This window comes from Lissotriton vulgaris, chromosome 9 (genome assembly GCF_964263255.1).
Source record: "Lissotriton vulgaris chromosome 9, aLisVul1.2, whole genome shotgun sequence".
Taxonomy (NCBI): Eukaryota; Metazoa; Chordata; class Amphibia; order Caudata; family Salamandridae; genus Lissotriton; species Lissotriton vulgaris.
In genome coordinates, this window is record NC_141697.1 from 920,849,836 (window position 1) to 920,874,265 (window position 24,430).

The window sequence follows — 24,430 nt, forward strand, 5'->3', positions numbered from 1 at the left end:
TGCTCAAATAGGTGTAATTTCTATAATTTAGATATGTTTCCCTTGTCTATATTGCTTGTTTTTACTGTCGCCACCTCAATATTTTAACCCCTGTGTACCTCCTCACACATTTTCACAGAAGTACAATTGCGACGGGAATACCCGCCCATTGCTCTGTGCACCCTGCAAAGAGGCCAAGCATTGGATGGCCACGTATTCCGAACACCTTTTGAAGTCACTGACAAGCACTGTGTTAAACTCGCACTGCTTTCAGCCTCACCTTCAGAGCTCTCAATTGTGCCCGCTATAAACACCTACTCAAGAGTAAATGTTTCATGGAAAAATAAAGAAACACAGCACCCTGGAAATAGTTTACTTAATGTTGCATTTCCTAAGAATGTTAAATAGGAAATAGAAACAAGAACTAAAATACTGACATGGATTACTTACATTTTTTTTCATGAATTATTTAGAACTCATTCAGTGTTTTTAGCCAGTGAAGTTAAGGACCTGAATATAGGGCCCAATGGTGACTTGTTTCAATATTAGTTTTTAATTAATACCTAGTGTGAGATTCAGTGCACGCTTCCAGACACACACACCACCAGCCATCAGTGCACGCTTTCACTAGGTAAACACACCAACAGCTGTCAGTGCACGCTTTCACTAGGCACACACACCACCAGCCTTCAGTGCACACGTCCACCAGGCACACACACCACCAGCCATCACTGCACGCTTTCACTAGGCACACACACCACCAGCCATCAGTGCACACGTCCACCAGGCACACACACCACCAGCCGTCAGTGCACACTTTCAACAGGCACACACACACCACCAGCCATCAGTGCACGCTTTCACCAGGCATACACAACACCGGCCGTCAGTGCACACTTTTACCAGGCACAGACGCCACCAGCCATCAGTGCACGCTTTCACCGGGCACAAACGCCACCAGCCGTCAGTGCACGCTTTCACCGGGCACAAACACCACCAGCCGTCAATGCACGCTTTCACCAGGCACACACCACCAGACGTCAGTGCACGCTTTCACCAGACACACACACACCACCAGCCATCAATGCACACTTTCACCAGGCACACACCACCAGCCGTCAGTGCACGCTTTTACCAGGCACACACACCAACAGCCATCAGTGCACACTTCCATCAGGCACACACCACCAGCCGGCCAGGCACACATACACCACCAGCCATCAGTGCACGCTTTCAACAGGCACACACACACCACCAGCCATCAGTGCACGCTTTCACCAGGCATACACACCACCGGCCGTCAGTGCACGCTTTCACCAAGCACAGACACCATCAGTCGTCATTGCACGCTTTCACCAGGCACAAACACCACCAGCCATCAGTGCACGCTTTCACAGGGCACAAACACCACCAGCCGTCAATGCACGCTTCCATCAGGCACACACCACCAGCCGTCTCTGCACGCTTTCACCAGGCACACACACAACCAACCATCAATGCACGCTTTCAACAGGCACACACACACCATCAGCCATTAGTGCACGCTTTCACCAGGCATACACACCACCGGCCGTCAGTGCACACTTTCACCGGGCACAACCACCACCAGCTATCAGTGCACTCTTTCACCGAGCACAAACACCACCAGCCGTCAGTGCACGCTTCCACCAGGCACACACCACCAGCCGTCAGTGCACGCTTTCACCAGGCACACACACACACCACCAGCCATCAGTGCATGCTTTCACCAGGCATACACCACCAGCCGTCAGTGCACACTTCCACCAGGCACACACACCACCAGCCATCAGTGCACCATTTCTACAGGCACACACACCACCAGCCATCAGTGCACACATCAATTGTTAACACATCCACAATTAACTATTGTAACAATCGCAGTATCGCACACTTTACTATTAAACATATTCATCTAAAGTGCAGCATGCCGCCATTGCTACAAAAAAAATACAAATTTTTTTGGCCTACAATTTATAGACTTTTGTTGCAATTGGTGTTGCAATATTTCGCAATGCCAATAGCTCAAACCTAATTAATGCGAGACCTATTGCATTGCAAATGCTTGTTAGAAATTGTTTGTAACATTCAAATACATAAAACGATAACTTAGTGCTCATAATCAATCCATACTAATAAAATAAAGAGAGAGCCCAAACCTTTGAGGCGGGTAATCTCAGGAATCACAGCACCAATCACAACATCCAATACAGCGTTGGAAAGGGCAGTTGCAGCAGAAGGACATAGGCCAGTGGTTCCCAAACTGTGCGCCGCGGCACCCTGGTACGCCGTAATGAGGGGCCAGGGGCGCCGCGCATAGTGACTAGGGTGACCAACTGTCCGTAAATTTCACGGACCGTCAGTACGCCTTTTGTCTGTAATTTTGGCCATCACAGGGAGCAGCGCTGCTCCCAGTGAGAGGCCTCACCCCCGCTGATAGGGCGCCTCGCGCTCCTCCTAGAGCACAATAGCAGCCCCTCCTGCCCATTGTCATTCTGTATGCCGCTGATTGCCAGACACAGAATGACAATGGGGCAGTCTGGGGTGTGGCAGCATGTGGCGGCCTCCTCCTGCCACGGTGTTCAGCAGGGCATTCTGTAAAATAAATGGTAAAACGCTAATGCTGCAACTTTAGCAACGTTAGAAAACAGTTTATATAAAGAAGCCAATAAAATAAGTTAAAAAGAACAGGTTATCGTTCTTTCACTGTCTCATCATTTTTTAACTGAAGTATTTTATTCAACAAAGCCATGGTTGCTGCTTTTTTATTTTAAGGAACTAGCAACCATTGACAAAGCCAATAGTCCTGGCTTGTTGTTGGTGTAATGATACTTGCTGTATTATATATCTGGATGCAATGACAGAAACAACATACCAGTCGGGCGCAACACTATGCTAAGAGCAGATTTTTAGCCTAGGTGTTTTAAACTACACTCTTAATTACAACCAACACCCCCTTTGAAGAGACCCCCCAGTTTTTTTACACCACTTAAAGCCCTGGAAACACCATGTTACAGTCACCTTACATCATGGCACTGTGCATCATGCATGACTCATGACTTATACGTTTTCAGTCTGCCTGTGTGCAGGGGCATAGTGAACTCTCCACCACCCCACCCCTTGCTGTAGTTCGTCCTTGATAGGTCTCTTCTGCCTGCAACTCTGCAGACAAAGGCTCAGCTCATAATGTGAAAAGGTGAGTGAGTAAATAAGTGAAGGTATGGCTGGATGTATTAGTGAAAGGATGAATGGATGAATGAAAGGGGGGAATGGATAGATAATGAAAGAAAGGATGGATGGATGAGTTAATGAGTGGAAGTATGGATGAGAGAAAAGGTAAATAGATGGATGGATGGGTGGAAGGATGGATAGATGGGTAAAAGGGTGGATGGGTGTGTGAAAGGGTGGATGGATGAGTGAAAGGGCAGCTGATGGGTGAGTACATTGGTGGATGGGTGTGTGAATGGATGGATGGATGAATGAAAGGGTAGATGATGGGCAAGTGAATGGGTGGATGGATGAGTTGATAAGTGAAATGGTGAATGGATGGATGAGTGAAAGGGTGGATGTAAGGATTGATGAGTGAGTGAAAGAGGGTAGATTGACAAAAGGATGGATAGATGAGTGAAGTGAAAGATGATATTAATAATTCAAGCATTCCAACCATTATAATACCTTCATTGCGTCCCAATTACTTTTAGGAAGACAACAGGAAGTACATACCCCCCACCCACCCACCGGTAAAAAAATGGTGGGGAGGCACGGCCAACTACCGGTTAGGTCAAGGGAGCCACAGGTCAAAAAAGTTTGGGAACCACTGACATAGGCTATGCGGACGCCCACCATATACATTTAAAAGGTAAAAGAACCGTGCCAGCAAAGTAGTCTCTTGTGGGCTTGTCTGCTTTGTGCTGTGGGCGTGTGCTGGGGGCGTGACAAACGCTGGGGGCGTGTGGTATGTTCCGCCCTTCATGCCATGTCTCATATCGTGTGCTAATCCCACCCTGCTCCCTTTAAATACCCCTGCACCCCATAATCATAACCCACCCTTACTCCTTAAAATACCCCAACACCCTTAAACACTAACCCATCTTAACCCTATAAATATACCCTGTACCCCAAAACCCAAACCTATCCCTAAACCCTAAAAATACCCCTGTACCCCAAAACCCAAACATAGCCCTGAACCCTATAAATACCCCTGTACCTCAAAACCCAAACCTACCCCTGAACCCTAAAAATACCCCTGTACCCCAAAACCCAAACCTAGCCCTGAACCCTAAAAATACCACTGCACCCCAAAACCCAAAACTACCCCTGAACCCTAAAATACCCCTGTACCCCAAAACCCAAACCTATCACGGAACCCTTAAAATACCCCTGTACCCCAAAACCCAAACCTACCCCTGAACCCTAAAAATACCCCTGTACCCCAAAACCCAAACCTAGCCCTGAACCCTAAAAATAACCATGTACCCCAAAACCCAAACCTACCCTTACTCCTTAAAATACCCCAACACCCTTAAACACTAGCCCATCTTAACCCTATAAATATACCCTGTACCAAAAAACCCAAACCTATCCCTAAACCCTAAAAATACCCCTGTACCCCAAAACCCAAACCTAGCCCTGAACCCTATAAATACTGATGTAAATAATTAATTTACTCTCTTAATTTCTATGCAGATAAGTACTTAATCAATAATAACTCAATCGAAATGAAGGAAAACAGAGTCCGTGGTGTAAGAGTTTCTAAGGGTTTTATTCCTCATAAAGGAATCAGGATATCATGTTCTGACCACCACACAGGATGTCAGAAGGGATAGATGAGCGCGCTGTCGTTTATTGACAATACATAGCTTATATACTTGATTTACATCATAATGTTCAATGTAAGAGGCGTAACAGCTGAGAGAAGACAAGATAACAGTATACACGTGGTGCTAGTACATCATCAAGAGGCGTAAACTAGGCGTGAACTAGGGTGTGTGCTAGAAACGTCACTGATAGGTGACGCAAGTGGGTGGCACCAAGGGGTGGTGCTAACAGAATGTTGCAATGTCAGCAGAAATCGGAAGCTTGGATGCGCGCGCAGCTGCATGACGTGTGATAGACGGGGTGCAGGGGACTTGACATTTACACTGGCGGAAAGAGACAGAAGTCTGGCATGTCAGATCAACTTGGGCTTCTATCATATCTGATATCTGATGTTTAGGAACTAAGCTATCTGGGCAGAAAGGTCTCTAGAGCAGAAGCTATTCTATACTTGCTGTGAGTGCGTGTATAAGCGCCTGAGTGTCTGTATGAGAAGCGTGGGGGCATGGGGCCTTCCATGGAAGCATGGCAACAGAGGCTATGAATTACTTGCATAAAGACAGGTCGGCCCTTTAGCCCTGTAGCTGAGGAAGGATGTTTACTGAAGCTAGCAGGCTGGAATGTATCTTCGGGGAGGAAAACAGATAACTCGAAGATTATAGTCAATCTTGGCAGGCAGCAGGCTGAGCTGAGCACGGAGGGCCGCGCTAGAAGTAAGTCAGAGTTCACGGGTACGGGGGCTGCTTGGGCAGAGGCCCTCGCAGTCAGAAGCCAGAAAAGAGGCTCGGTGGCAGAGATTCAGGGCCTACTTTCAGCCAGGCTGAAAAACGTAGGAGTACACTTCAAAAAGACGTTGGCATAGCATACTTAGGAACGGACCATCAAACCCATTCATGGTGGGTCTGAAAGAGGACAAGTTAACGTTGGACGCAAATGTATTTGCGTCTTCATAGCTGGTACAGGAGGGAAGTTACATGCACTTTTAACTCGTACATGGAGTCGGTGGGGTACTCGCTAGGGAACACAACATGACCATAAAATTTATATTACCTCATTCCCTCCTTGTTCCCTACGGACCCTTCATGATATATCGATCCTCATAAATCGATCAGTTTGTTCTTGTAACATTATATGTTCGTCTTTCTTTCTTTGACTGTTTGAGAGGCAACTGGAATGCTCAATGCAGGATGTGGCACACAGTCCACATATCGCTGGCCCACACTGCAGGCACAGGCAACAACTGAATACTATAACAAGGCCAATGCCTAGGAAGGATAAAATCTTCCATCCCCAAGCTGTTAACGTAGTCCAGAACCAACCGGACCAAGTCCAGGTGCCTGGATTCTGATGTATCTGATTTGCAATTTTATGTAAACGGGTGATAGCTTGATAGACAGATGGTGCGTTTTGTGGAATGAAAACACAGCAACTTGACCCGATGACCTTACAGGCTCCACCTCTATCTGCCAAGATGACGTCAATCACAAGGCGATTTTGAAGGACAACAGTCCGTATAGCAGACTGCTCCTCTGTTAAGTTACCTAGAGCGGAGGCAGTTTCGTTCACTACTGCTTCGAGTGTTCTCGTTAATCTGCGTATTAATTTACTGTTTTGGACAGGCCCTAGGAAGAAAAAGAATCCTTTATTGAAATCAGTGTACTGTTCCCATGCCGTTTCTGTGTAGTCGACAAGGGGAATATCTCTTTTGGGTCTATTCGGTGCTAGATTCGTATTTCTATGGTAATCAGGGGGAGCTAGAAAAACAGGTGGCAGGAGGAAGGCAATGTAACAGGTACCATCCCAATCTGGAGGCAAACGTATGTATGCGGTATGACCACAAACAAAGTAGGAATGACTGATAGCTTTAAAGGACGATTTACCATGGTCACTGAACTCGACCACAGTAGTGCATTTACTATGACCTACGTGTACTGAACCTTTCTTGCTAACACATAATTCACCTGTGACTGGTAGTACTAACATATGGGGCAGAACTGGAGCAGTTTCAGATTCAACAGTGAGGATCATAAGGCTAATTGTGTAATTACCTAATCCATATACTTCATTTTCTAGATCAGTTCCTATTCGAGTGGGAAGTCCCTCTTTATCAGGATAACAGACGTTGAGCAGGACTAAGTTCAAGTTTCCCCAAACCCAGCCCCCATCGAAAACAGCAATATCAGGATCTAAAGAATTAATTATTTTAAACCATGCTCCACAGGAGCCATTGTGAGTGAATGGGTACGGAAAGAGAGGCAGAGCTCCCTTGTAATTCTGGTAGGGAGGGAGTCGGCCACATATCCAACAGTCTGTAGCATTATTTGTCTGATGGGAATGGTGTAACATACTAATGAATGTATTGTTGCGCAGCGCAAGTCTGTAAGAGAGTTCATGTGCGGGAAGTTCACTAAAAGTGTGTTCAGCAGAGACATTGTAAGCAGATTGTTCACGCCTGAAAATAGGCCAGTACATAGGAAGCAGAATGCTGGCAATAATAATTAAAATACTCAGAATAAACATGATTATTAGTGTCACTATGCAGTGACTACGAAGTGATTTGCAATATGTTCTTCTCTTTTCCTCTCTCTCTCTAACTCGATCTAGGGGATACATGTCAGAAACTATTTAACCGATTCACCTAGGGGAGGACTTAAACAATTAAACTGTCTGACTTGCTAGATCGAAGCTTCATACGGTAAAGTTCTTGAGGAGTCTTTTCTCTTTTAGGCACAGTAACGTCTTGTGCTTCAACACAGTCTTTGGTGGGGGTGGACGAGTCAGAGTCCTGTTTCAGTCCGTTTTTTAGTTCATTGCATAGTTTGATGTGACTCGTGTGGACCCACCCCTTTCTCCCCTCGATTTTCACGGCGGTCCTGGTGGTAAGCAGAACGGTCTTTGGAGACTTCCAGCGGGGCTCCAGCGGACTTTTCCGGTCGAAATTCCGGACGAGTACCAGGTCCCCTGGACGGACCTCATGCGCCTTTACATCGGTGTTGTCAGGGAAGGCTGCGGCAACCTGTGAACGACATGATTGGAGTGCAGACATCAAGGAGGCAAGGTAATCTGTCAACATGTTACAATCAATATCAGTGATCTTTTTCGGAACGGGCGTCCCCCACATATTCGGCGGTCTGCCAAAGACCACTTCGTACGGGGATAGCCCTGATCTCGAGTGGGCGACCATTCTCATGTAGAATAGTGCCACGGGCAGGGCGACTATCCAGTCGACCCCTTTTTCCTGACAGATCTTGGCAAGACGGATTTTTAGTGTCTGATTATGCCTTTCTACAAGGCCAGCTGCTTCGGGATGTCGGACACAGTGGAACCTCCACTGATATCCTAGCAAGAGGGAAACTTGTCTCATCAGCTCGGACGAGAACGGCTGTCCGTTATCTGAATACACGACACGGGGCAAACCGTACCGTGGGAAGAATTCACGAACCAACTGTCTGGCAGTGGTCGGAGCAGTGTAGTCTGGGACTGGGTATGCTTCGGTCCAACGGGACAGAGCACAAACAATTACAAGGACATACTTAAATCCTCTACAGCTATTCATCTGGATATAATCCATCTGGAGGACTTCAAAAGGGTGATCGGGAGGATGAAATCCACCTTGCTCAACAGGGACACTTTTACCTGGATTGAACTGACAACAGATCATGCAAGTACGCACTTTCTGTTTTGCTGCTGCTCGTAAGTGTTTGTTGTACCAGAGATTCTGTAAACTGTCTAACATGGCTTTCTCTCCAAGATGGGCAGGACTATGTGCTGTATTTATCATGACTTGAACCATTGAGTCGGGGAGAAACCATATAGATTTTCCCTTCGTCACCCAACCTTGATCTGTCTGAATCCCTCCTAGTTCAGTCCATTTCTTTATCTCCTCTGGAGTAGCATGTGTCTGGATATCAATTACATCTAGGGCGGGATCTCTAACTGCCATACACTGGGTCTGGACTATTGTCTTTGTCACATCAGTAGTCTGGGTGTGAGTCAGTGCTGTATGTTTTGCTGTCTGGTCTGCCAGGTCGTTACCCTGGGAAACAGAATCTGTGACTTTAGTATGTGCCTTACACTTCATGACTGATATGCCCGAGGGCAAATGTATTGCTTCTAACAGTGCTTGAATGAGGGGGCCATGTTGGATCTTGGCCCCATGGGAAGTCAGAAAACCTCGTTCTTGCCAGAGGACTCCGAAGTCGTGTACAACTCCGAAGGCATAGCGGGAATCTGTGTATATGTTAACATTTCTGTTCTTGGCTAGAATACAGGCTCGAGTCAGAGCGATGAGCTCTGCCGCTTGAGCAGACAGTGTGTCAATACGATGTGTTTCTTTAATTTCAGTTTCAGTGGTCACGGCGTACGCGGCCACTAATTCTCCTGTACTTGTTCTCATGCATGAACCATCCACATAAAGTGTCAGGTCTGGATTTGTCAATGGGACATCTGTTAAGTCTCGTCTAGGCTTAGTTACTGCATTAATTATTTCTATACAATCATGCGGAGCTGGATCTGTCATAACTGTAGGTAACAGTGTTGCTGGGTTCAGGATGCTGCAACGTCTGATTTCTATGTGTGGCTGGAATAGTGTTAATTCATAACCTGTCAGTCGTGCTATAGTTAAGTGTTGAGTCTGGGTTCTGTTTAACAAAACCTCTACAGAATGTGGTACTTGAACTGTTAACTGATGACCTAAAACAATTGAATCACTTTGTCTTATTGCTAACGCTGTTGCTGCTACTGACTTTAAGCACGCAGGGAGTGCTTGAGCTACTGAATCCAATGTACTAGAAAAATAAGCACAAGGCTTATGTGAACCTGCTTGGTCTTGAGTGAGGACAGACAACGCTGTGCCATCACGTTCTGTAACAAAAAGTGTAAACGGTTTGCTGTAACATGGTGTCGCTAAAACTGGTGCTTGGCATAAAACTTTCTTTAATTCTTCAAAAGCTTGTGTGTGTTCCTGAGTCCAAGGGAGGACAGTCGAAGTCGCTGCCTCCTGTGTCGTTAACTGGATGAGTGGTTTAGCTAGAAATGCATACTGGGGAATCCATTGTCTGCAGTACGAGGTGAGGCCTATGAAGGCCCGCACTTCCTTTTGTGTCTTGGGTTGCGGCATGTTCACAATTAACTGAATGCGATCGGGAGTGAGCTGTCTCCCCACTTTGGACAGCAAGTGACCCAAGTACACAACTTGCTGAACACAGAATTGTAGCTTCGAAGGAGACACCTTGTGTCCCTTGTCGGCCAGGAAATGTAAAACTGTCAGTGATGCTTTTTCACATTCGGGCTCACTTCGTGCGGTGATCAGCAGATCATCGACGTATTGTAGTAAAGCGGTGTTAACTGGCATTTGAATACAATCTAGTTGTCTTTTCAGTGCTTGACTATAGATGCTGGGGCTTTCTGTGAATCCTTGAGGTGCGCGCGAAAATTTGAAACTGCGTCCATTTAAACAGAATCCGAAGAGATATTGGCTCTCTGGATCAATAGGCACGCTGAAGAAGGCGTTCTTGAGATCAATTACAGTAAAGAACGTTGCTTCTGAATCAATAGCAGTCAAGAGAGATGATATATCGGGGACCACAGGATACTGTGGGATAATGCATTTATTCAATTCTCGAAGATCAATCACCAGCCGATATACTGGCGGTGCATTGGGATCAGTACGTTTAAGAATCGGAATGATGGGTGAGTTACAGATATTGGAGTCGGTCTCGACGACCACTCCTTGGGCAATGAGCTCTTCAATGATTTTCAGTAAAGCCGCTACAGCATCGGGTGGTAACTTGTATTGTCTGATTCTGGGTAATACAACACCTGCCTTGAGGGTAACGCGGTATGGTGTAATGTGCATACATCCTACATCAGTTGGGCCTTTTGCCCACAAGTAATCAGGTACATTTTTCAATCTGACGTCAAACTCACGAAGGACGTAATGACCCTTGAAATCCCGCAGAAAGAGTCTAACCCCCTCCGGGGAGCAGCATATTATAGCTCCTAGAGCCTTCAGTGTTTTAATTCCTAACAGATTTTCCGGACATGATTTTGTTAGCAACAGGTCTGTAACGCGTGATAATGGACCCACAGCCAGGGGAACTGGTTCTGATACTTCATTTACAATAGGTTGTCCTGAAAAACCAAGGGAAACATTTTGTGAGCCTGAGAGGGGTGCCCCTGGAACTTCGTCATGACTTATTGTAGTGCGACTTGCCCCTGTGTCAATTAAAAACTTTCTATCTTTCCCCAATACTTGACTGTGTACATAAGGACCTTCTTGATCTACAGGAATCTCGATAAGAGGCAAGCCACCTTCCCTCTCTAGGCTGTTTCATGTATATCGGGAATATTCGGGGTAAGCAGACTGGGCATACTGGTACATCTGTTGTGAGACTTGCTGAGTTGCAGCAATGGGCTGTGGCTGTGGTACTGCTACGGTCTGTGCTGTCTGTGCAGATGCATGCATGGGCTGTGTATTCTGTGTAGACTGATGCTGGTTATGGTCTTGTCTAGGCGGATGCGGTCTCTCTTTAGTTTTACCTGTCGCTATGTTATGTTTCAGAACTGCACATTCGTGTACGTAGTGACCTGGCTGCTTGCAATAATTGCATGTCCCTTTAACAGGAGCTGCAGCGTGACTTGTCTGGGTCGTACCTTTCCTGTGACTGTCGGATGGGACCGTCTGGGCTACTAACATTTTCATTTTCGTGTCTTTCATGCGCTTCTGTTCCTGATCTTGTTCTTCCCTAATTCTATTCTGGTGATATTGTAACATTTGTAACATCTGGGATGGCGTATTTGCTTGCCATGTACTCTCGACTTTATACACTCTATTTTTAACTAACGGTAGGGAATTCTCGACTAACTTTGATACAAAAAGATGTGGGTACGACTCGCTACTTGGCTGGAGGCCACTATTGATAATAAAACATTTCTCGAATCTTGAATAAAAGTCGCTAGTATCTTCATCATGTTTCTGTTTACAGGACGAGATTGCATCCCAATCCTCCTTTCTAGTTGTCAATAATCTGGGCAGGACCTGTACTATCAAACCTGGTAATGCTTTAGTTTTGTCCCCAAGGCCTAACCCTGGAACCCGTTTTTTCTCTTCGTCTTCTATTTCTGCCCAGGCAATCTTTGTGTCTCCCACCTCCCATTCCTTTTCCTTTAATTTCTCGAATATACCCGTAGGCAATAATACTTTCAACATTTTCATGATATCATCATATGTGTAGTCCCCCATTAATAACATGTCTTTAAGCTCTCTATGGAAACCTGCAGGGTCTTTATCATGGCATGGTACTAATTTCTTCATTTCTAACAGTTCTAATTTAGTCAGAGGCGTGTGCACATACACGCGTTTCAAAACCTTGTCCTCACCCATAACAGGGTGTACTTCTCGTAAGGGGTTCTGACTTTCAATACCACCCCCGCACTGCATATGGTACATTTTCCTTTCTGGAGGTGGGGCGGGGACATATTCAGGACTTACAAAGGTATCATATCTGCGTCGTTGTTCTAGAATTATTTGAACTAATTTAGTGCTTAGGCCTCTCCATCTATCCATCAGTAGTGCTTCTAGTGTCTCATGTAAGGGACCTGGATCGGAATAATGTTTTCTGTACTTAATGAGAAGGTGCTGAATCATATATACCCCTGCTAATTTCTGTTCGTCGGGGGAGAGGTTCAGAAATGTCTGTGCTACGGTGTCATCATTATATATGTCTGCATTTTCGGCCCATGATACCGCTGATCGGGCTAATTCTTGTTCATCCATAGAATTGAGTACATGGTACCCCACTCGATCTCGAAGCCGTTTATCAGTTTCCTGGAACTGATGCTCAGCAGAATTCGGATTCGTTAAGGCAGAGAAGAAAACTCTCTTGCTTTCTGGACGGATACCCTTCCTAAGATAAGTTCCCTTACCTACATATGCTATAGTGCTTGTAGTCGGTTCTAGTTCTTCAGATTCTTCTTCCTCCTCGGAGGGAGCCTTTTCTTTCTCTTTCTCGTGTACTGCTATCACTGCTTTCTTAATCTTTTTATACATGGCCTCTATGCAATTTTGTCTGTCATGTTTTCCATCAGCTATATTTTGACCCCACTTGTTCAATGCATCTAATTCACTCTGATCTGTTCCGGGCCTGTCTCGTTCTCTTATTAGACAATTTATGAAAAATCGTAGTATCAGTGCTTGCATGTTAACTTTCTGTTTCTCCAGGGCATCCTTAATACTGTCGGGGTCCTTTCCCGTTTGAACGAACTCATATATTCTATCTAGGCGCTCCTTCATTCCTGCATAACATAACAAACTATCAGTAGCAGATCTTAACCGTAAAGACGCTAATATCATTAAGTCGTCCTGTCCAGGTTCTGGATCATATCTACAAACTGACATATTTTCTTTTAGTGCATCAAGACGGGATGAATTAGAAGAACGGGGGGATCTGTGCGTAAGAGGACTCTGCATACCTCTGAGATTTAATCTGTGAGTCGGTGGCGGGGTCTGGAGACCCGCGGTCGCACCTCCTGAAGCGGAAACTTGGGCATTATCTCTGTGTGTAGTCAGTATCTGAATTTGTCTTTTAGTAGGATCTGATTGAAGTGGTTTCGGCAGATCAGTTTTAGGTGAGGGAAGTGGCGGAGCTGGCGGAACGGAACTAGTCTTTTTCGGTGTCGGCTGAGAGTGATCTTGGGGGGCAGTACCACCCCCGGCCCTGTCAGTAGGCAGGGCACGAACAGGCAGATTGGTGTAAGCTGGCGCTACATCTTCGAGATATGAATTTAGGAATATGTCTTTAGTAGTCTTATGCATTACTTTAGTTGGAACTAATGGTGACGGCAAATTTTTCGGTATTTCTGAAATGGCGTCAGGGGTACCATCGGCCAAAAGATACATGTTGTTCACTTTGCCATTTTGGATACGATCTATTTGTTCTACTTTTACTCGAATTCCCTCAGTAACTAATTCGTTTTCTTGGGCCTTTTCTGATTCTTTAAGCCTGTCTTCTCTACGGAGTGCTCTATCAGCACGCTTACGTGATTCCTTACGCCAAAATTCTATGGCGTCTTTCTGAGATTGTCTAGCTTTCTTTTTCCGTAATATTTCTTCTACCTTTATGATGCACTCGGCATCCCATGTTCCGTTAACTGGCCATCGGTATCTTTCCTCTAGGTGCTTGGTATAATCTGTCCATAACTCTAGATACAAGATGGCGTCTATGCCATGCTTATTATACATGAAATTACCTGGAGTGTCCCTAGGGGGGATTGGAATCTCTTCCTCTAACATCCCTTTCCTAGTTCCTATCTGCTTTAATTTGTTAAAAAACGGCATTGTGCCTACTTGATACTGAAATGCTTGATCCTTAATACTTAATTTCGCCTGTAACTATTTAAACAAGAAAAACACAATAATGCACAAAAACAATCACATTCATACCACGACATTAATCACATGAAACATTTAAAGACATAGCTAACTTCCCCCTACTCTGAATGTACCGCTCAACGATACAGATACACTGCTGTAACAGTGCAGAAATTCGGAATACTTTATATACTGCTAAACAGTACAGATACACTGCCTAAAAACAGTGCAGACCGGACTTGCGTACCCAAACCCGTCTAGATACGACCCAGCAATGGTACTCACCGGGAAGCACGGAAAACAGAAGGCCTCGGAAAACTCGACTGGACTCGACTCGGAACTTCGGAAAACTTCGGAAAACTTCGGAAAACTTCGGAAAACTTCGGAAAACTTCGGAAAACTGGTGGGCCTCTTCACACCTCGGACCTTGCTTCCTTCGGCTGGGCTCTGGTCGGGATCCTCCGCACTCCTCACCGCCTCGTCTGGGCACTGATCGCAGTCTTCGTCACCTCCGTGTGTCAGAGGGGGATGCAGGAAATCCTGCCAGTACACGTGTGGTCCGTCTAACTGATGGCAGGGGACACGGATTGCAACGCACCTTCCGGCGCGTGAGGTGGGGGAGGGGTCCCTGTTCGGGCGCCAAAATGATGTAAATAATTAATTTACTCTCTTAATTTCTATGCAGATAAGTACTTAATCAATAATAACTCAATCGAAATGAAGGAAAACAGAGTCCGTGGTGTAAGAGTTTCTAAGGGTTTTATTCCTCATAAAGGAATCAGGATATCATGTTCTGACCACCACACAGGATGTCAGAAGGGATAGATGAGCGCGCTGTCGTTTATTGACAATACATAGCTTATATACTTGATTTACATCATAATGTTCAATGTAAGAGGCGTAACAGCTGAGAGAAGACAAGATAACAGTATACACGTGGTGCTAGTACATCATCAAGAGGCGTAAACTAGGCGTGAACTAGGGTGTGTGCTAGAAACGTCACTGATAGGTGACGCAAGTGGGTGGCACCAAGGGGTGGTGCTAACAGAATGTTGCAATGTCAGCAGAAATCGGAAGCTTGGATGCGCGCGCAGCTGCATGACGTGTGATAGACGGGGTGCAGGGGACTTGACATTTACACTGGCGGAAAGAGACAGAAGTCTGGCATGTCAGATCAACTTGGGCTTCTATCATATCTGATATCTGATGTTTAGGAACTAAGCTATCTGGGCAGAAAGGTCTCTAGAGCAGAAGCTATTCTATACTTGCTGTGAGTGCGTGTATAAGCGCCTGAGTGTCTGTATGAGAAGCGTGGGGGCATGGGGCCTTCCATGGAAGCATGGCAACAGAGGCTATGAATTACTTGCATAAAGACAGGTCGGCCCTTTAGCCCTGTAGCTGAGGAAGGATGTTTACTGAAGCTAGCAGGCTGGAATGTATCTTCGGGGAGGAAAACAGATAACTCGAAGATTATAGTCAATCTTGGCAGGCAGCAGGCTGAGCTGAGCACGGAGGGCCGCGCTAGAAGTAAGTCAGAGTTCACGGGTACGGGGGCTGCTTGGGCAGAGGCCCTCGCAGTCAGAAGCCAGAAAAGAGGCTCGGTGGCAGAGATTCAGGGCCTACTTTCAGCCAGGCTGAAAAACGTAGGAGTACACTTCAAAAAGACGTTGGCATAGCATACTTAGGAACGGACCATCAAACCCATTCATGGTGGGTCTGAAAGAGGACAAGTTAACGTTGGACGCAAATGTATTTGCGTCTTCATAGCTGGTACAGGAGGGAAGTTACATGCACTTTTAACTCGTACATGGAGTCGGTGGGGTACTCGCTAGGGAACACAACATGACCATAAAATTTATATTACCTCAATACCCCTGTACCTCAAAACCCAAACCTATCCCTAAACCCTAAAAATACCCCTGTACCCCAAAACCCAAACCTAGCCCTGAACCCTATAAATACCCCTGTACCTCAAAACCCAAACCTACCCCTGAACCCTAAAAATACCCTTACCCCAAAACCCAAACCTAGCCCTGAACCCTAAAATACCCCTGTAACCCAAAACCCAAACCTAGCCCTGAACCCTTAAAATACCCCTGTACCCCAAAACCCAAACCTACCCCTGAACCCTAAAACTACCCCTGTACCCCAAAACCCAAACCTAGCCCTGAACCCTAAAAATAACCATGTACCCCAAAACCCAAACCTACCCCTGAACCCTAAAATACCCCTGTACCCAAAAACTCAAACCTAGCCCTGAACCCTAAAATACCCCTGTACCCCAAAACCCATACCTATCCCTAAACCCTAAAACTACCCCTGTACTCCATAACCCAAAACTATATCTGAAACCTTAAAATACCCAAACACCCCAAAACATATACCTCAGTACCCCAAAACATATACCCCTATACCCATACTTACCGTATCCAAACATTAAAAAAAAACATGGTTTTACCATTCATGCATTTATAATGAATTTTGTTGTAAATGTATGCGTGGTAAAAGCATATAAAATGTAATGCCATGCTTTATAATGGCATTGCGGAGTCATGGTACTTTCGTAATGAAAGTATGCGGAGTGATGGTATGCGGAAAGAAAGTTGCGGAATAATGGGTGTTTACCCTTCCCCGGTAAGTACATTGGTGGCACGGCGGCCCACATCTCCAGCAACATACTCATATATTTTCACCACCCATTTGAAAAATGCACAGGTCTCCTTCATTGATGGAAAGCACCGACATACACTTTTAGACACACCTCCCGCCACAAGTTCTAGAATTGCGAACTTTAGAGCTGGGGAGCTACGTTCGAATCTCGGCATCAGCTCAACATCCTGTGATTCCAGGCAAATCGCTTTGTCTCCCCGTGCCGACCACAAATGAATGTGTTCTTCTGTAATGTAAATTGTGCTCATGCCATGTTGTCGAGTTCGCGCTATATAATATTGCAAGGGAAAATAAAGTAGGGATACTCGAGTTCACACACTACTGAACGCGCACTTTTAAGTGAATCAGCAGTGCACTGTGAATCAGAGCGTTTCACAGGCCTGTCACAGATAAGAAATGCTATCAAAACGAAATCCTACAAAACAATACACTACTGGTCAACAGCAATTCATACCCAGACAACGTCGGGACGGGCTGCTAGTTTAAAATAAAGACCCCGGGGGATGAGTTCCCCATGGCCTTTTGGAGGCTTAAGGAAGGTGCTGCATGCCCCCTTCTCATCAAACAAGCATTGGAAATGCAATAGGTCTCGCATTAGGAAAGTTTGAGGTATTGGTATTGTAAATGACACTTTTTTTATTTATGTGTTGGTTTTGAAAGTAGCAAAATTAATAGCTTTGTCAGTTACAATGTCAATAGTTTTAACTTTTGCAAATGTGACACCTATAGCATTTGTAATGCAATGTGTGTTGTATTTACGTGACTTAGATGTATTGATATTACAAATAACAATGGCTTTTAATTTTGTAAATAATTAATACTTAAATAAAAGTTATTGTAATTTATAATGGCAATAGCTTAAACGTTTGTAAATAACTTTTGTGAAGATTATGTTCAGTGTATTTTATTGTGACGACAATCCAAGAACATTGCATTTGCACCTACACACACAGAGCCACACACATGTAGATGTGGTGGTGGTGGATCTGGGGGATATGGTGGTGGTGGATGTGGTGGTGGATGTGGTGGTGGATGTGGTGGTGGTGGTGGATGTGGTGGTGATGGTGGTGGATGTGGTGGTGGATGTGGGGGTGGATGTGGGGGGGGTGGTGGATGTGGTGGAGGTGGTGGAGGTGGTGGTGGTGGAGGTGGTGGTGGTGGTGGATGTGGTGGTGGTGGTGGTGGAGGTGGTCGATGTGGTGTTGATGTGGTGGATGTGGTGGTGGTGGATGTGGTGGTTGTGGATGTGGTGGTGGAAGTGATGGTGGTGGGTGTGGTGGATGCGGTGGTGGATGTGGTGGTGGTGGATGCTGTGGTGGATGAGGTGGTGGATGAGGTGTTGGTGGATGCGGTGATGGATGTGGTGGTGGTGGTGGATGTGGTGGTGGTGGATGTGGTGGTGGTGGATGTGGTGGTGGATGTGGTGGTGGTGGTGGATGTGGTGGTGGTGGTGGATGTGGTGGTGGTGGTGGATGCGGTGGTGGTGGATGCGGTGGAAGTGGTGTATGTGGTGGTGGATGTGGTGGTGGATGTCATGGTGGATGTGAAGGTGATGGATGTGATGGTGGATGTGGTGGATGTGGTGGTGGATGTGATGGTGGATGTGATGGTGATGGTGGATGTGGTGGTGTTGTGGTGGTGGTGGATGTGGTGGTTGTGGATGTGGTGGTTGTGGTGGATGCGTTGGTGGATGAGGTGGTGGATGAGGTGGTGGATGAGGTGGTGGATGTGGTGGTGGTGGATGCGGTGGTGGTGGATGCGGTGGTGGATGTGGTGGTGGATGCGGTGGATGTGGTGGTGGTGGTGGATGTGGTGGTGGTGGATGCGGTGGTGAAGTGGTGGTGGATGTGGTGGTGGTGGATGTGGTGGTGGTGGATGTGGTGGTGGATGTGATGGTGGATGTGGTGGTGGTGGATTTGATGGTGGATGTGATGGTGGATGTGGTGGTGATGGTGGATGTGGTGGTGGATGTGGTGGTGGTGGATGTGGTGGATGCGGCGGTGGTTGTAGTGGATGTGGTGGTGGGTGTGGTGGTGGCGAGTGTGGTGGTGGGTGTGGTGGTGGTGGGTGTGGTGATGGTGGGTGTGGTGGTGGTGGTGGTGGATGCGGTGGTGGTGGATGCGGTGGTGGTGGATGTGTTGGTGGTGGATGTGGTGGTGGCTGTGGCGGTGGATGTCATGGTGGATGTGGAGGTGATGGTGGATGTGTTGGTGGATGTGGTGGTGGTGGATGTGATGGTGGATGTGGTGTTGATGGTGGATGTGGTGGTGGATGTGGTGGATGGGGTGGTGGTTGTAGTGGATGTGGTGGTGGATGTAGTGGTGGTGGTGGATGTGGTGGTGGTGGATGCGGTGGTGGTGGATGCAGTGGTGGTGGATGTGGTGGTGGCTGTGGCGGTGGATGTCATGGTGAATGTGGAGATGATGGTGGATGTGTTGGTGGATGTGGTGGTGGTGGTGGATGTGATGGTGGATGTGGTGTTGATGGTGGATGTGGTGGTGGATGCGGTGGTGGTGGATGCGGTGGTGGTGGTGGATGGGGTGGTGGTTGTAGTGGATGTGGTGGTGGATGTAGTGGTGGTGGGTGTGGTGGTGGTGGTGGATGCGGTGGTGGTGGATGCGGTGTTGGTGGATGCAGTGGTGGTGGATGCGGTGGTGGTGGATGAGGTGGTGGATGAGGTGGTGGATGAGGTGGTGGATGTGGTGGTGGATGTGGTGGTGGTGGATGCAGTGGTGGATGTGGTGGTGGTGGATGTGGTGGTGGTGGATGTGGTGGATGTGGTGGATGTGGTGGTGGATGCGGTGGTGGCTGTGGCGGTGGATGACATGGTGGATGTGGAGGTGATGGTGGATGTGTTGGTGGATGTGGTGGTGGTGGTGGATGTGGTGGTGGTGGATGTGATGGTGGATGTGGTGTTGATGGTGGATGTGGTGGTGGATGCGGTGGTGGTGGTAGTGGTGGATGGGGTGGTGGTTGTAGTGGATGTGGTGGTGGATGTAGTGGTGGTGGGTGTGGTGGTGGTGGTGGATGCGGTGGTGGTGGATGCGGTGGTGGTGGATGCGGTGGTGGATGCGGTGGTGGTGGATGTGGTGGTGGTGGATGAGGTGGTGGTGGATGAGGTGGTGGATGAGGTGGTGGATGTGGTGGTGGATGTGGCGGTGGATGTGGTGGTGGATGTGGTGGTGGTGGATGTGGTGGTGGTGGATGTGGTGGTGGATGTGGTGGTGGTGGATGCAGTGGTGGATGTGGTGGTGGTGGATGTGGTGGTGGTGGATGTGGTGGTGGTGGAAGTGGTGGATGTGGTGGTGGATGTGGTGGATGTGGTGGTGGATGCGGTGGATGTGGTGGTGGTGGTGGATGTGGTGGTGGATGCGGTGGTGAAGTGGTGGTGGATGTGGTGGTGGATGTGGCGGTGGATGTCATGGTGGATGTCATGGTGGATGTGATGGTGGATGTGGTGGTGGATGTGGTGGTGAATGCGATGGTGGTGGATGCGGTGGTGGTGGATGCGGTGGTGGTGGATGCGGTGGTGGTGGATGCGGTGGTGGCTGTGGCGGTGGATGTCATGGTGGATGTGGAGGTGATGGTGGATGTGTTGGTGGATGTGGTGGTGGTGGTGGATGTGGTGTTGGTGGTGGATGTGATGGTGGATGTAGTGGTGGTGGTGGATGTGGTGGTGGTGGATGCGGTGGTGGTGGATGCGGTGGTGGTGGATGCGGTGGTGGTGGATGTGGTGGTGGCTGTGGCGGTGGATGTCATGGTGGATGTGGAGGTGATGGTGGATGTGTTGGTGGATGTGGTGGTGGTGGTGGATGTGGTGGTGGTGGTGGATGTGATGGTGGATGTGGTGTTGATGGTGGATGTGGTGGTGAATGTGGTGGTGGATGCGGTGGTGGTGGATGCGGTGGTGGATGTAGTGGTGGTGGGTGTGGTGGATGAGGTGGTGGATGTGGTGGTGGATGTGGTGGTGGATGTGGTGGTGGTGGATGTGGTGGTGGTGGATGCAGTGGTGGAGGATGTGGTGGTGGTGGAAGTGGTGGATGTGGTGGTGGATGCGGTGGTGGATGCGGTGGATGCGGTGGTGGTGGTGGTGGATGTGGTGATGGATGCGGTGGTGAAGTGGTGGTGGATGTGGTGGTGGATGCGGCGGTGGATGTCATGGTGGATGTGATGGTGGATGTGGTGGTGGATGTGGTGGTGGATTTGATGGTGGATGTGGTGGTAATGGTGGATGTGGTGGTGGATGCGGTGGATGTGGTGGTGGTGGATGTGGTGGATGCAGCGGTGGTGGTGGATGCGGTGGTGGTGGTAGTGGTGGATGGGGTGGTGGTTGTAGTGGATGTGGTGGTGGATGTAGTGGTGGTGGGTGTGGTGGTGGTGGTGGGTGTGGTGGTGGTGGTGGATGCGGTGGTGGTGGATGTGTGTGGTGGTGGATGTGGTGGTGGATGTGGAGGTGATGGTGGATGTGGAGGTGATGGTGGATGTGTTGGTGGATGTGGTGGTGGATGTGGTGTTGATGTAAGACTGGTATAATGTAGGCATTTAAGAGAGTGGGGTTACATCATGGTGCCCGCGGAGGCATTGCTGTGGGGAGGGGGGATGAGAAATGCGACACGGCGGGCAGGGGAGGGGGCGGAGCGGGGAGAGCGGCTAAAGTTGGGCACTGTAGTGTGACGGCCTCCCGTCCTGTTTGTCCAGCAGCAATGAGGATTTAGCAGTCTTTCACAGACGTAGACATGAACATGTGCATTAGGAAATGTGTTAATGAAAACTAAAAGTGATAAAGCTAGACTACTGGAAACGTTCACCCACGCCATTTTGACAATTATTTTTCTTCACGACAAAAACAGAAAGTCTGCAACTTAACTTCTAGGTCAACAAGCACACGTGTGAGTAGTTTCTAGATGCAAAATCACCTTTTTCATTTGCAGACTTAATGCAAACCATGATTCAGGTACAACAGATCATATAGAGTGAGGGGCTTCTTTTCCAATTCAAACGCTTCTTGTCAACTGTGCACGTAAAGCACTGTTTGGGTTACACTGCCAAGACTCCAGCATGATGGCAACATCTTTACTACTGCTGGAGAAAAATTAACTATGAAGAAAAACGATTACCGGATCACATATGTGTCCCGCTGCCAATTTCAAAATGAATCTAAAGTTAGTACCCACTCTGTGACGGGAACATTGTCCCAGTATGAGAGTCTATCTGCCACCATCTGGACACGGTGCTACAAATTATGTTTGGAGCCTCCGATGAGCCATGACTAAACAATGATTCTTTGTACAACATGATGGCACAGGCATACAAGCCGGCCGGCTGAGGGCATTGCTGTGGGGAGGGGGGATGAGAAATGCGACACGGCGGGCAGGGGAGGGAGCGGAGCGGGGAGAGCGGCATGAGGGTGTGAAGCAGCAGGGGAGGAGTGCTGCTGGCGATTGACTGGCGATTTGATGATGTGCACGCGCATTTTAGGTCAATGCGCTTGCGCATTGACCTAAAAGCCACGGGCACAGCATCAAATCGCCAGTCAATCGCCAGTCTAGGTAAAGCTTATTTAAGCCCCTATAGAGCTTCGCCAGCTATGCGCATGCGCACAGCAGGCGAGCCCTAAAAAAGTACAGCCCCAGGGGATGGGTTACCTGGGCTGCTATAAAAGTCAGGCAGGGGGTTGCGCCCACTCCTCTCCATAAAATACAACTGTGCTGCTTCCCTGGGCTCTGACCTACCCAGGGAAAACACAATATTTTTTATGTATACTGCAGATTTGCAAACATTCAGTAAATTTGCAACACCAATACAAAAATTGAGCTTTTGTCCTCAGGCGTGTCTCTCTGGGACCACTCCCCACCATGCCTAGGGGGGCATGGTAGCCCTACCGTTACCCCCTATATTTTTTTGGGGGGGGGGGGACTTCTAGGGCAGGGGCCTGAGTCTGAGTCATAAAATGGTTGCTTCCACATCTTTGTTGTAGTAGTGGAAGCCAATCAGATATCATCTAGAGACATGTTGTCAGGCGCCAATGATCTACACAGGAACAGACTGCTGCAAGTGCCTAATGGCCTCTCACAGGTACGGCCTGGCCAGAGTTTCAGACCAGGCTACAACAGCAGGAGGGAAATGAGAATGGGATTAAGAAGTGACAACTCCTGGTCTTCTATTGGGTCTTCCCTCAGCTACCTTAGTCTGTTCTCTATCACTCTTTCTCTTTCTTGTTAACTCCAATCAATAATAGACTGGCTTCTTAGGGTGAGGGATACCTTACATAATAATAATGACATACATGGAAAATGAATAATTCAATTATGTCAATAAACAATAACTAAATCCAGTATTTCATTACACACTAATCATTCATACTCCTCACAAACCCAGAGACCAATAGGAGATTGCCTCTCTTCGATTAGATGATTCAGTTCAGTGTATCACATGAGAAATTACACCTTTGTCGATGCTCCAATACGTTCTAGTATTTGAACAGTCTTTTACTTAGAATGAGGCGACAACATGGATTACGCTCCTTCACAGTACAAATGTATATTACAATTGTATTTTTACTAGGCGTCAGTCTTCACTCTCGAAATGCGCCTCCCTTTCGATCTGCAGTGATGCGCTGGTTGGACCAAGATGAGGGAAAAGGGTAGGAAGCAGAAAAGTCGACCAAAAGAACAATGGGATCTTGTTGAGGATGTTCCATGCTATTGCGAGCCACTACTCATTCAGAGTCCAATGGGAAATGGCACTCTTAGGAACAAGGACATTTCTGAAGAGATGCTGTGGAAATACGCCAATACCAGGAGTCTGCTCTCTCAGTGGTCCAATAGGAAGAGGAGGGTTGAAAGAATAACGTGAATTGGGTGGAAACCTTGAAAGGTGAATTGGAGTAAGACAGAATACTGCTCTCTGACAGAGTTCATCAATTGAAGTGCACAGTGACAGGCATGCGCAGTCAAGATAAACAATTCAGTCTTGCGAAATGCCTGTCAAAGGTTACTATTTTTTGGGGGCCAACAGGTGGTCATCTAACGATCGCCAGTGATTTGCATTAGGGCACTTGTCAACCACTTTATAATTCAAGCAATGGCTCAACACACACTCTCCCTGATTCATTGATGCAATCAATGCTCCTTTCATTCCTGACACCTGCCGGCTTCACAGATCCTCCATGCCATGAAATATTCTACGTTTTTGAGCCATACTTTCTAAAAATTACTGAATGGATTTACACTAAATAACAAAAAAACACGCTTTCTGGCCAAATATCTAGCTTTCTGCAAAAGCTGGAATAATTCCATTCAGCCGTTTTCCCAGTATCGCTTGTCAATTTTCCTGTGGAAAAATTATTGGGGAAAATGTGTTTTGAGACCCACTTTTTCTTGGCCCCTGCTTGATGGATAGTGAAACTCCCAAGAAAGGACCTGAGGTGGAGGAGAATTTTTTTGAAAAGTTTTGTAAAGATTCCTCAAATTGCAACAAAGTTATAAGCATACCAAAAATGTATTGATATCATGGAAACGTGATCTTAACTATAACTAACCAGTGGCAACCACTACTAGGTAATTTATATAACTATAT

The 24,430-nt window shown here is 47.2% G+C and overlaps 1 protein-coding gene across 4 annotated transcripts in view; it reads right to left on the reverse strand.

Annotated features, from left to right (window-relative positions):
• The window catches only part of LOC147692521 (cytochrome P450 2B19-like), a 467,523-nt gene that overhangs the window by 437,828 nt on the left and 5,265 nt on the right, over positions 1-24,430 (reverse strand). The window lies entirely within an intron of this gene.